The sequence below is a fragment of the Asparagus officinalis genome, chromosome 10, assembly GCF_001876935.1.
Source record: "Asparagus officinalis chromosome 10, Aspof.V1, whole genome shotgun sequence".
Classification (NCBI taxonomy): Eukaryota; Viridiplantae; Streptophyta; class Magnoliopsida; order Asparagales; family Asparagaceae; genus Asparagus; species Asparagus officinalis.
Window position 1 is genome coordinate 6,865,426 of NC_033803.1, and position 12,573 is coordinate 6,877,998.

The 12,573-nt window shown below is 40.2% G+C and overlaps 1 long non-coding RNA gene across 1 annotated transcript in view; it reads right to left on the reverse strand.

The window, feature by feature from the left end:
- LOC109826035 overlaps nucleotides 1,427-12,573 on the reverse strand; it is a 12,931-nt gene continuing 1,784 nt past the window's right edge. Inside the window, exon 2 of the long non-coding RNA XR_002243174.1 lies at nucleotides 1,427-1,628. This is a non-coding gene — a long non-coding RNA (uncharacterized LOC109826035). The remainder of the gene's footprint in view (nucleotides 1,629-12,573) is intronic.

Below are 12,573 nucleotides of genomic sequence, written 5' to 3' on the forward strand. Positions count from 1 at the left end.
CAGGCTCTAAGATACATCATTTGCCTGGCGGCAGCAAATATCTAAAATACAGCTGCAAGAGTCATCTCCTCTCTCGTGCATCAAGTGCAATAACCTTGCAAAAAGAATTGAGATGCATGCCTACTACATTATGCTTTCTTATGACTAAAAGGGGCAATATTCCCTTTGCAACTCTCAGAAATCAATGTTCCCTTCATCGATCTATGCAGCAATTAGTTAAATCTGTTACCAAATATCGAAATAAATACAACACATCCAAGAAACTACTGTTATATTCCCATAAGAGGCACATAGATCTAAAGTGGCATATGATTACTGCATCAATATCTAAATTTATATCTAAAGTGGCATATGATTACTGCAGCAATTAGTTAAATCTGTTATATCTAAATTTATTAGATATAACAGTTCTCATTCCTTAATACTTATTTACATCAACTTGACGAGTCATTCGATAAAGACACCAGGATGTAATATTAACTGCAGCACTGTTAATAACAAGTCACAGTTATCTATGATATAAGGAAGTTCTTAATCTATCCTCTTAGAGAGGGACAATACTCTCTTAGCAGCTCTAAGAATCAACCTCCATTCATCAATCTATGCACCAAGTAGTTAAATATGTCACCTAATAACTAAATAAATCCATCACACTCTAGAAACTGCTGCTATATTATCATAACCAGGGACATAGATCTACAATGGCATATGATAATTGCATCAATTGGTCTTAATTTATTACACACAGCAATTATTATCTCCTTAATTATATCCACTTGATGAGCCACTCGATGAAGTTACAAGATTGGAAGGGCTTTGATACTAATTGCGGCACCTTAACTCTATGTCAGAGCACATACGGTATAAAGTTCTTAAACCATAATTTATTCCCTGTCCTTGATTCTCCTCTGCATTCCTAGTTACTAGCTTATAATCCCAAACACTAAGGAGCTGAACTGGAGATAACAGTGACAGACATACATGCAAATAGAAGTAAGCAAAGCTCACTTCCAGCAAAAATAAACTCGGTAAAAAAAAAGAAAAAGAAAAAGGACTTCCAAACTAAGATTAATTACAATCCAATATGGTGTAATTACACGGGTGACCCCTGAGTTTGTGAACCTACATGGGAAACCTTGAGATTACTTATTGTAGTAACACAGTTAACCATGAGAGTTGCTTGGTCACCCATGTAACTACATTAGTTATCTCAGAATTACTCATATAGATTCGCAAACTCCAAGGTCACCCGTGGAATAACACCATACCTCAGGGTATTGTGAATGTAATTTAGTCCTTCAAACTGTAAGTAGGAGCAGTAACTTGGAAGAAACAACCTGGACTTCCCACATGAGTAGACCATGAACCCAGACCCAACTGCCCAAATCACAGTCTGACCCTACACAAGATTTGTGGGACACAAATGAACCATTCATGAGAGCTCCCATTCTTTGAATCTTCGCTATCCTCTGATAGAATTATTACAATTATATCGACCTGCATTGACATGATATAAGGCTTCCTGTCATTAGGTATAATAAGACGCTGTGCTACTTCATGCCATGTGTTGATGCTTCAAGGATAGACCTCAAGCAGTTGTATCATCAAGAACGTCATGTTTGTTTGTCCTGGTAAAGTTAAGACCGAGATCAGTCTCATTCTATCCAATTTTCTTTCTTTATCTAAGAGATAGGAGATGAAAAGCAATTTAAAAAAAAAGGCATAACTAAGAAATAGTTGTCCAATTAAATTTACAAGGAGATCTCTGAAATAAATAAATAAAGTAATTAATTAAAAAGATTGATAAGGGAATCAGAAACACCCTTGTATAATACCTTAACATGCTAGAAACTACAATAACCTTATCTAATGGTAGATGCTTGAATTGAGAATTTTCATTTATTGGGTATTGAGGCAAAAGTCCAAATATCAGTTAAATCTTGCTGATTTCCCTCTAGTTTGGGGTTCCTGTGGGGGGCCCACTTTCATGAGCTTAAAATGCCTGAGCAACATGCCTAATAATTTAGGTACGCCCATATACTATCTTAACCAGGGACATTGAGGATGTTGGCACCATTTTCGAACTTACTGAAACTAAATTCTGGATTCAGTGAAACCCACTGAAACCAGCACTTCCAGATCCAAAATCTTACTTGGAATTGAACATCATGGTGATCAACTGGAAACTTCTTCATTTTCCCTCCAAATAAAATTCGAAGAAACTTGAAAGGTCTGAAGTGTTTTCCATTAATGAGGACAACTGTACGAGGACTAACTGTTGGTAATTAAAACCATCACAACGGATGTCAATCTACTCCGATCTACCGCCGCATGCCGATCTCGACAAGTAGAACCACACTGTTGGGAATTTATCGCCGAAATCCCTAAGACAGCAGAAACGCAGAATAGAAAAAGTACACCAAGTTTTAACGAGGTTCTGTAACTGCCTACGTTCTCGGGAGCCACACAGTTTATTTCTTATTAATCAACAAGAAATTACAAAGCTAGAGCCGATCTCAAACTTGAGACCTCTCAATAAATGTTATTTATCACTGTAGCTACAGTGATAAAATTCCCTTCTTCTTAGATTCCCTTTTAATTCCTCCCCTCAAAATACTCCCCTCAAATACTATGAGCTCTGGAGAAAAGAAGCAGAGAAAAAAAAATCGCTGGAAGAAGAAGAAGCTCCGCCGCCAGGAAATCGCAAGAGGCTCGGGGGTTTCGAATTTTCCGCCACTGCTGAAAAATCGCCTCTTCTACAGTCGGGATGAGCTTTGGGTTTCCCTTTTATAGGGAAATGCTAGGGTTTGGTTGGCGACAGGCTGTCGCCAGCCCACACACAACTCGAACCCCGCCAGCTCGCCTCGAACTCGCTTGCAACACATGCCCTCGAGCTCGCCTGGGTAGAGTCCGCATGCTCCAAAACTCGCCAGACAAGATCTCGCTTGACAGAAATCTCACCTGCCTCGAGCGACCTCGCCTAATGAAATCTCGCTCGGATCTCGAGCTCGTCTGCTTTCGTTCAACCTCGCCTGAATCGAGGTTTGATCTACACCTCAATTCCAACAATCTCCCACTTGGAGATCAAACCGACGTCAACAGGCTACCTCAACAAGCTGTCCTCATGTGTGGCTCCGCCCTCATCACTTATGCATGAAGGCCAACTGAAGTTACGCACAACTCTAGTTTCTGAACGGTCACCGTCTTTGTTAACATATCTGCTGGATTCTTACTTCCTGGAATCTTCTCCAGTTTCAACACGTCATCTTCCAACAGGGATCTGATGAAGTGGTACCGAAGCGCAATATGCTTCGTTCTAGAATGAAATGCGGAATTCTTAGCCAAGTGAATCACACTCTGACTATCGCTATGCAAAACATTCTTCTCCTGTTTGAATCCCAGTTCTGTTAACAAACCATGAAGCCATATCATCTCTTTACTGACTTCAGTCACTGCAACATACTCAGCTTCTGTAGTGGATAGAGTGACAATCTTCTGTATCTGTGACATCCAACTAACAGCTGTAGTTCCGACAGTGAATACATAGCCGGTGGTGCTTCTTCGGTGATCAACTTCACCGCCGAAGTCTGCATCTACGTACCCTTGCACTTCCACCTCTCCCTTACCAAAGTGCAAACACTTCTGTGTGGTGCCTCGTAGATATCTCAGAATCCACTTGACAGCTTTCCAATGAGCTTTTCCTGGATTCGACATAAACCAGCTGACCACTCCCACTGCATGGCCAATGTCTGGTCTTGTACAGACCATTGCGTACATCAAACTTCCGAGAGACTTTATCTCATCTTTCATGGTAAACTCCTACTTGCTCGCATCTCCACCCTGACAAGCTTCATATAAGCTTTCAGGCTCCCCTCTATCTGTCAACAACAGATAGTTCATGTATCTCCTGTTAGGCACAGGAGGCCGTGAAGATCTCCTCAAAATCGGAGCTGGTGCGTCGGGCTCTTGCGCACCATCTTGTCCAACAGGTTCTTCTGGCTGAGAACCTTCTGCATTAGGTTCTTCCGAGAGGTTACTCGGAACATCATCTGCATCTATAAATATTGACTCGCTCTCTGAGTCATCTGTCTTGTGCATGTCCTTGTACATCACCTTCTCGTTGAATATCACATCTCTGCTCCTGATCACTTTCTTATTTTCGTTGTCCCAAATACGGTAGCCGAACTCATCTTCACCATAGCCGATGAAAGTGCATTTCTTTGACTTGGGATCAAGCTTATTTCTGCCTTGATCACTAATATGCACGTAAGCTACACAACCAAAAAATTTTAGATGTGAGAGTTTTACCTCCTTTCCGCACCATACCTCCTCTGGTATTTTGTGCTCCAATGGAACCGATAGATCTCGGTTGATCAAGTAAGCTGCTGTGTTGATCATTTCTGCCCAGAACTGCTTCGGTAGGCCTGACTGTACCCGAATGCTTCTAGCTCTCTCTGTCAACGTTCGGTTCATCCGCTCAGCTACATCATTTTGCTGAGGCGTGCCGGGCACGGTTCTCTCCATTCTGATCTCGTGCTCATAGCAGAACTTTTTGAATCTGGTATCTTCATACTCACCGTCATTATCAGTCCTGAGCTTCTTTATTCTTAGACCGGTCTCATTCTCGACCATAGCATTCCATCTCCTGAAAGCTTCAAACACTTCTGACTTATACTTCAGAAAGTAGACCCACATTTTCCGAGAGTGATCATCGATAAAAGTCACGAAGTAATGTTTATCACCAATAGACGTGGTGGTGGTTGGTCCCCAAACATCTGAGTGAACGAGCTCTAGCTTCTTTCCTTGGGGTTCTGCCACTTGTCTGAAAGCTAACTCGCTTCTGCTTTCCAAGTATGCATTCTTCACACATGTCCATCTCCACTGACTGCAGTCCTGGGAGTTTTCTCTTTGTGTGCATGATTTTCATCCTCTTCTCACTCGTATGACCGAGTCTCTGGTGCCACAGCTTTGAAGTCTCATTGCCTGCTACAACTGAGATCAAACAACGTGCACCTGCTGTCATATACATGGTACCAGTCTTCTTGTCTCAGGTAATCGTCATTACGCCCTTTGAGATCTTCCAATCATCTCCATAGAAGGTCGTGGTGTATCCTTCGCCAGCCAACTAGCCTACGGATATTAAGTTCTTTCTCAGGTCGGGAATATGTCTGACATCCTTCAGCTCCCATACTGACCCGTTCAACTTAATTTTTACCACACATTTGCCCACAATAGCACACGGTTGATTATCACCAAGATATACGTATCCAAGAGTTCCGAGAATATACTTTTCGAAGAATTCTTTCTGAGAAGTGGCATGGAACGACGCTCCTGAATCTAACACCCAAGATTCCTCCTTGCTCTCCAAAGAGCATATCAATGCGTCGTCTCCTTCTGAGATGGAAGTGACATTCACCTCTGCCTTTGCTTCCTTCTCTTTCTGTGCACTCTTGCACTGATTCTTGTAATGCTCGATCTTTCCATAATTCCAACACTCGATAGCCTTCGAGCTGTTGCTTGGATTCCTTGATTTGAACCTCCTGTCCTTTGATCTACCTCTGTAGTTTGATTTGCCTCGTTCGTTCCCTCTGGTTGAATTTCTACCTCTTGACTCTGTATGCAATACTAAAGAGGTTGTAGCTTCACCCGACTTTCTCCGTCGGATCTCCTTACTGAGAACCAGATCACGAACGTCGTCGAACTTCAACTTGGTGCTTCCCGACGAGCTACTCACAGCTGTGACTATAGCGTTCCAGCTTTCTAGTAGGGAAGACAAAAGTATCAATGCCCGAACTTCCTCATCAAACTCAATTTTAACTGAACTCAATTGGGTTATGACCGTGTTGAGTTCATTGAGGTGTTGTGCTACTGACGCGCCTTCCGCCATTCTCAGATTGAATAACCGCCGCATCAAATGATCTTTGTTCGCGGCTGATGGCTTCTCATACATGTTTGAGAGTGCTGCCATAAGACCCACCGTGGTCTTCTCCTTCGCTATGTTGAACGTCAACGTCAATCTGATAACTCCGAGGGCTTGTCTATCTAGAAGGTTCCACTCATCTGTCTTCATAAAATCTGGTTTCTTCCCCGATAGTGGTTGATACAGATTTTTCTGATACAGATAATCCTCTATCTGCATTTTTCAGAATCCGAAATCTGTTCCATCAAACTTCTCAAGTCTCATTTTTCCTTCATCTGCGGCCATGGCTCCCATTTGAATCTGACTTCCTCTAGATCGTTTCACGCTCTGATACCAGTTATTGAGAATTTATCGTCGAAATCCCTAAGATAGCAGAAACGCAGAATAGAAAAAGTATACCAAGTTTTGACGAGGTTCGGCAACTGCCTACGTCCTCGGGAGCCACACAGTTTATTTCTTATTAATCAACAAGAAATTACAAAGCTAGAGCCGATCTCAAACTTGAGACCTCTCAATAAATATTATTTATCACTGTAGCTACAGTGATAAAATTCCCTTCTTCTTAGATTCCCTTTTAATTCCTCCCCTCAAATACTATGAGCTCTGGAGAAAAGAAGCAGAGAAAAAAAAAATCACTGGAAGAAGAAGAAGCTCCGCCGCCAGGAAATCGCAAGAGGCTCGGGGGGTTTCGAATTTTTCGCCGCTGCTGAAAAATCGCCTCTTCTACAGTCGGGATGAGCTTTGGGTTTCCCTTTTATAGGGAAATCCTAGGGTTCGAGCTCGCCTCGAATTCGCCTGCAACACATGCCCTCGAGCTTGTCTGGGTGGAGTCCGCATGCTCCAAAACTCGCCAGACAAGATCTCGCCTAACAGAAATCTCACCTGCCTCGAGCGACCTCGCCTAATGAAATCTCGCCCGGATCTCGAGCTCGTCTGCTTTCGTTCAACCTCGCCTGAATCGAGGTTTGATCTACACCTTAATTCCAACACACAAGATCTTGTCGATCGATACGCCGAAAAACTAAGAACAAACACAAAACTAATCAATCAAACAAGACAAGGATGTACGAGGCTAGGTCCTAATTGAAGCTCCTGGCTACGCCTTTAGAAGGTGAGGTGATGGATTCACCATATGGACATGTTAGAGTACAACCACAAGGATTCAATCTCCCAAACCCTCTCTACTCTCTCACAGCCTAGAGTAGGATGGATCTAGTTTTCTCTCTCTTTGCCTCCACTTTCTTTCTCCTTCTCTCTTCACCTTTTAAGAGTTGTGTTACAATAACTAGTAAAAACCCAAAAAATCCCCTCACCGCTTTGACCTTCCCGGCGAAACCAAAATCAAGAAACAACACCGACACCGGCATTGCTCCATAGTCCATACATGTCAGTAATAGTTTCCGAACCCGTTTGAATGCAACCAACCAAAAAGGCAAAGCCTCAAGTGAAAATCGTTTTCATAAGATCAATTATTCCGACCCAGTTGCGACCAAAAGTTGTGACGGTTTTCAAGCCAGGGAAGCTACAATAAAACCTTTTGACAATTCTAGATGCACATCTCAACCATTAGAGTTGATCCATTCTTAAGCATCATCATCACCGACAATCCTTAATTCATCACCGTATAAATATTTTCACATTATGATTTATATGTTCTCTAGCTTGCATGTCTAAAGCATTGTTTTTTTTTGCAACTTTAATAAGGTTTAAAATTTAGTTTGAGGTTGTAAAAATCATCAGCGAGCTACCTACCCCCATCTACCTCAGCCACCATTTCTACAGTAACCACCTACCCGTCTATAGTGTTTACCAATCACAATATGATGGCTACAAGTAACCCCCAAAGCATTCAGTGTATTCCATCCCAGTAGCAAGAAAAAAAGAAAAACAAGAGAGAAATAAAGAGGGAGAGAAAGAGATAAAGAGAGGGAGAGAGAGTAAGAAAAATAGTAGTGTGTTGCAAAAGAGTGTAGTAGTTTGTAGTAGAGAGTGTTAGTATTAGAGAGAATATAGAAGGTTGAACTACTAAAATAATAATAATAAAATATTTCTTAGTGTCCACTATCATTCTCAACTCAACAAGTGGTATCAGAGTCATTCTCAACTCAACAATGATAGTATTGGAGAGAATATAGAAGGTTGTACTACTAAGGAAGTAATAATAAAATATTTCTTAGTGTCTACCATCCTTCTCAACTCAACTAGTATTAAAGCCACTCTCAACTTAACAATGTTAGTATTGGAAAGAACATAGAAGCTTTTACTACTAAAGAAATTATAATAAAATATTTTATTAGTGTCCACCATACTTCTCAACTCAACAAGTGGTATCAGAGCAACTCTCAACTTAACAATTGGTATCAGAGTTACTCTCAACTTAACAATTGGCGTTAAAGCAGGCGGTCAGGGACCAACTCTCTCCTACGGTGATGTATCAGCTTTATTGAAGGTCGAAGTTCGTGCTCAGTCCGGGACTGTGAAGTTGGTTGGTCAGGGATCATATTTGCATGGCGGATCTAACAAGTACTACTGCTACACTTAAGAAGCTTAACGACAATAACTATAGCTACTGAAAGATTTGTATGAAGTCCTATTTATAAGGACAAGACCTCTGGTAGGTCATCTGGAGTGCCGAAAATACAGCACCTCGGGAAGAAGGTGAAGCACTAAGAAAGTGTAACATATATACGTGCTCAAAGCCACTGTAGAAGAATATCTCGTAGACTATATGAGAGATGACAAATCTCCGAACAAGGCATGAGATACGCTTGCCACTCTCTTATCAAAGAAGAACGATGCTCGACTCCAACTTCTTGAGAATTAGTTGATGACCTTACAACAGAAGGATCTAACAATCAGTCGGTACTTCAAACAAGTAAAATCACTCTATTTAGATATTTCTCAACTAAATCCAGACTCTAAAGTGTCTGAGAAACCATCATTTAAAGTAACGATGGGAAAATATCCCCGTAAATAATGGTAACGACGAAAAATATCCCCGTAACTAATGGTAACGACGGGAATATATTCCCGTCACTGATGGTAACAACGAGAAAATATCTCCGTCACTAATGGTAACGATGGTGATAATTACCATCGCAGATATGAACGACAGTAATATGTTCTGTCGTTATAGACTCTAAAACAACGAGTATTATAACCTTCGTGACTCTTTAGCGAAGAAGACTTTAACGACGGGTGACGAAGGGATTTTTTACTGTCGTTAGTATACAATAACGAAGGTTTTTATCTCTTTAATGAAGGGAAATCCCTTCGTTAAAGATGTAATTTCTTGTAGTGATATGATCACTTTCATCTACGACTACTCGAAGTATGTCCGGGTTTACTTTATGAAGGAAAAGTCTGAAGCACTCTCCAATTTTAAGCAGTTCCGAGAAGAAGTCAAAGGAGAACTCACCAAAAAGATTTGTTTCCTACACACATACAATGGGGGAGAGTATATATCAAAGGAGTCGTATGACTACTTCAAGTAGCACAAGATTCAGTGACAACTAATATGCCCAAATACTCCGCAACAAGACAGGAAAAGAAAGAATCGTCATCTTGCAGAGATGTACCGAAACATGCTTCATGCCAAGAATGTGCCATGACATTTTTGTATGAAGTGTATGAAGACTACAGTGCACGTGATCAATCGGCTACCACAACCGAAACTAGACTTCATGTCACCTTTTTAGAAACTATGGAATATCAAACCAACTGTAAGCCACTTCAGAGTTTACGGCTGTGTGTGTTATATACTTATGCCTGATCATTTGCGCGGCAAGTTCGACTAAAATGCCATAACGTGTATTTTTGTGGGTTATGACAACAAAAGAAAAGGATGGAGATATGGTAATCCCACAATCGGCCGGTGCTACGTATCAAGAAATATAGTGTTTGATGAAGCCTCGTCTTGATAGACTCCATAAGAAGTTGTGCTCCTAGACTCCAATGATCTAGAGTATCGGTTACAGGAGAAGTTAGGGGAGTTAAATCAAGAAGAAAAATTACAACAATCAAAGAAGACAGAACCAAGTTCTCCGAAGAAAAAGAATCCACGAAAGATTAGTGTTCATCAAATAACATCAGAAAAGGAGCGTCCGAGTCAGATAGAAGATATTGATGAAGAACAAATAGGATTGGTTCAACAAAGATCGATCAGACCTAAGAAGTCAAATCCCATGTATGCTGATGTTGATGTAATAGAAGATGTGAAGGAGCCATCTAGGAATGAAGAACGGAGACAAGTTGTGAAAGAAGCAATCCACGCATTTAAGAAGAATTTAGAATTTCATTTGGACTCATGAATAGAGAAGTCAATGATGAGGGGGAGTATGAAAATCATCACCAAGCTACCTATCCCCACCTACCCTAGCCACCATTTCTAAAGTAACCAAGAGTAACCACCTACCCGCCCATAGTGTTTACCAACCACAATATTAAGGCTATAGTAACCCCCTAAAGCATTTAGTGTATTCCATCCCAGTAGCGAGAAAAAGAGAAAAACAAGAGAGAAATAAAGAGGGAGAGAAAGAAATAAAGAGAGGGAGAGAAAGTAAGAAAAACAGTAGTGTGTTGTAAAAGAGTGTAGTAGTTTGTAGTAGAGAGAGTGTTAGTATTGGAGAGAATATAGAAGGTTGTGCTACTAAAGAAATAATAATAAAATATTTCTTAGTGTCCGGCACCCTTCTCAACTCAACAAGTGATATCAGAGCCACTCTTAACTCAATATAGGTGTGCATGAAAGTACAGCGAATTGGTTGTGGTCATGAGCATCCACGATCAAACTAAAGCATTGCATGAGAATACAAGAATCATCCAAATATAATCTACAACAAAATGGTGTTGCTGAGAGAAGAAATAGAACGCTCTACCACAAATAAATTCAACAATATCTTTTAGGGAGATGTACTACTAATTGTAGTCAATTAACCAAACTATGTCACTTCGAAGGTAGTTTCTTCCACGTCGTATATGAGTTATGGATCTGCAAAAAACCCAAGCTAAGGCATTTATATGCCACCATGAGACTCAGTGGCTTATGTGCATCCAAATTTCCATCCATGAAGGAAGTTAGACCAAGAGGGAAGAAGTAAATATTTAACCTTTATTTGAAGCATTCGACACGATATGCAGGGGCAGAGCATTGTGGGGGCGGGGAGTGCCATGCCCGCCCCCCTCAACCTCATGTCATTTTACACATACATTATACATAGTAGGTTAAAATATCCAAGCCTACTAGATTGCGTAATAGGATGGAGAATGAATTTCTTACCGACAGTTTGCTTATTTTTATTAAGAAAGATACTATGAAGACCTTTGATTTAGATTCACTGCTTGAAGATTTTGTTTTTGTTACAGAGTGTCGTGCACAATTTTAGAATTAATGTTTTCACTGAGATTTTTTTTATCAAACTCTATACATATGCTTTTATGATTAGTTTTATAATATTTTTTTCCATCATTGTACATATATATTTTTGGCCCTCCCAATGTTTAAATCCTAGCTATGCCACTGGCGATATGTATACTTAGAAAACACAAGAAAATAAATGTGTAATCGAGAATTTTAGTCTCGAGATGTAGAGTTTCTCAAAAAGGGCCTTCCTCACAAAGGAGAGATTTGTATTTCTATGCATTTGAGAACAACTAATCCAGTAGCACTGTTGAGCAAGAAGATTTTGGGTCTATGCTAATGGGAAACAGTAGGGGTTGAACTCTAATGGAACATCTAATGCCATAATGGAATTTATAGTAGTCATGACCTTTTTCTTTTTCACAGCCGTGACTCCTCCCTGCATGGACAATTTCCCAAATTATCCTAAGAAGCAGAGGCTACATAAATTCTTGTCCAGCTATATGCAAAGTACTGCAATCGCAGGACTCTAAGATACTGATAGCTGAATATTACAACTTCTAGTCATCTGAACGAAAATAATAGCATTAAAGTAATCATTTTTCCTTTAACAAATAAAGATATAAGCTTAGATCCCTTAAGTTATTCCTCAAACTACTCTGCTACATTTCAAGTAAAGTCAATTTTCCATAAGCAGTTAAATATAGGAGAGAAGAAGATGATCATTAAAAATTATGTAAAGAGGAGACGCATATAATGAGGATCACAACATAAAGGGACTAAAAACCTACGGCAAATGGACCCAGAAAACAGTCCCAAGTGTCAGAATACCTGTAAGTGTCCAACAGGGGGATATCCCATAAAATTGACACATGAAGGTGACTATCTTACCTCAATTTGCCTACAATAGTTGCGTGCACAATGAGTAATCAACTAAATAATTGTGTATAATTCATCAATAGTCCTAGATGTTCATTGGAAAAATCTACCATTAATATCTTGTGTTTCCATAATGCTCTAGTTTGTAACAAAATTGTGATGTTGTCACAGCATGTTGGCTGTCATGCATTCTGAAAATACTGCCTAAAACCAGAAATAGAAACACAGAGATGGACAAGAATTTCACCAATCAGAATCAAACCCAATCGTGCAGGAAAAGCACAAGACAGGATTCAAAGAAGTGGTTAATCAATTTCGACCTAGAAAAATCACAAGAACACTCCTTATACGAACGCACACTAGCGTAAAGCCATCATTCTCTTGCATTTTACTAGTAGCAAGATCGGATCATAAA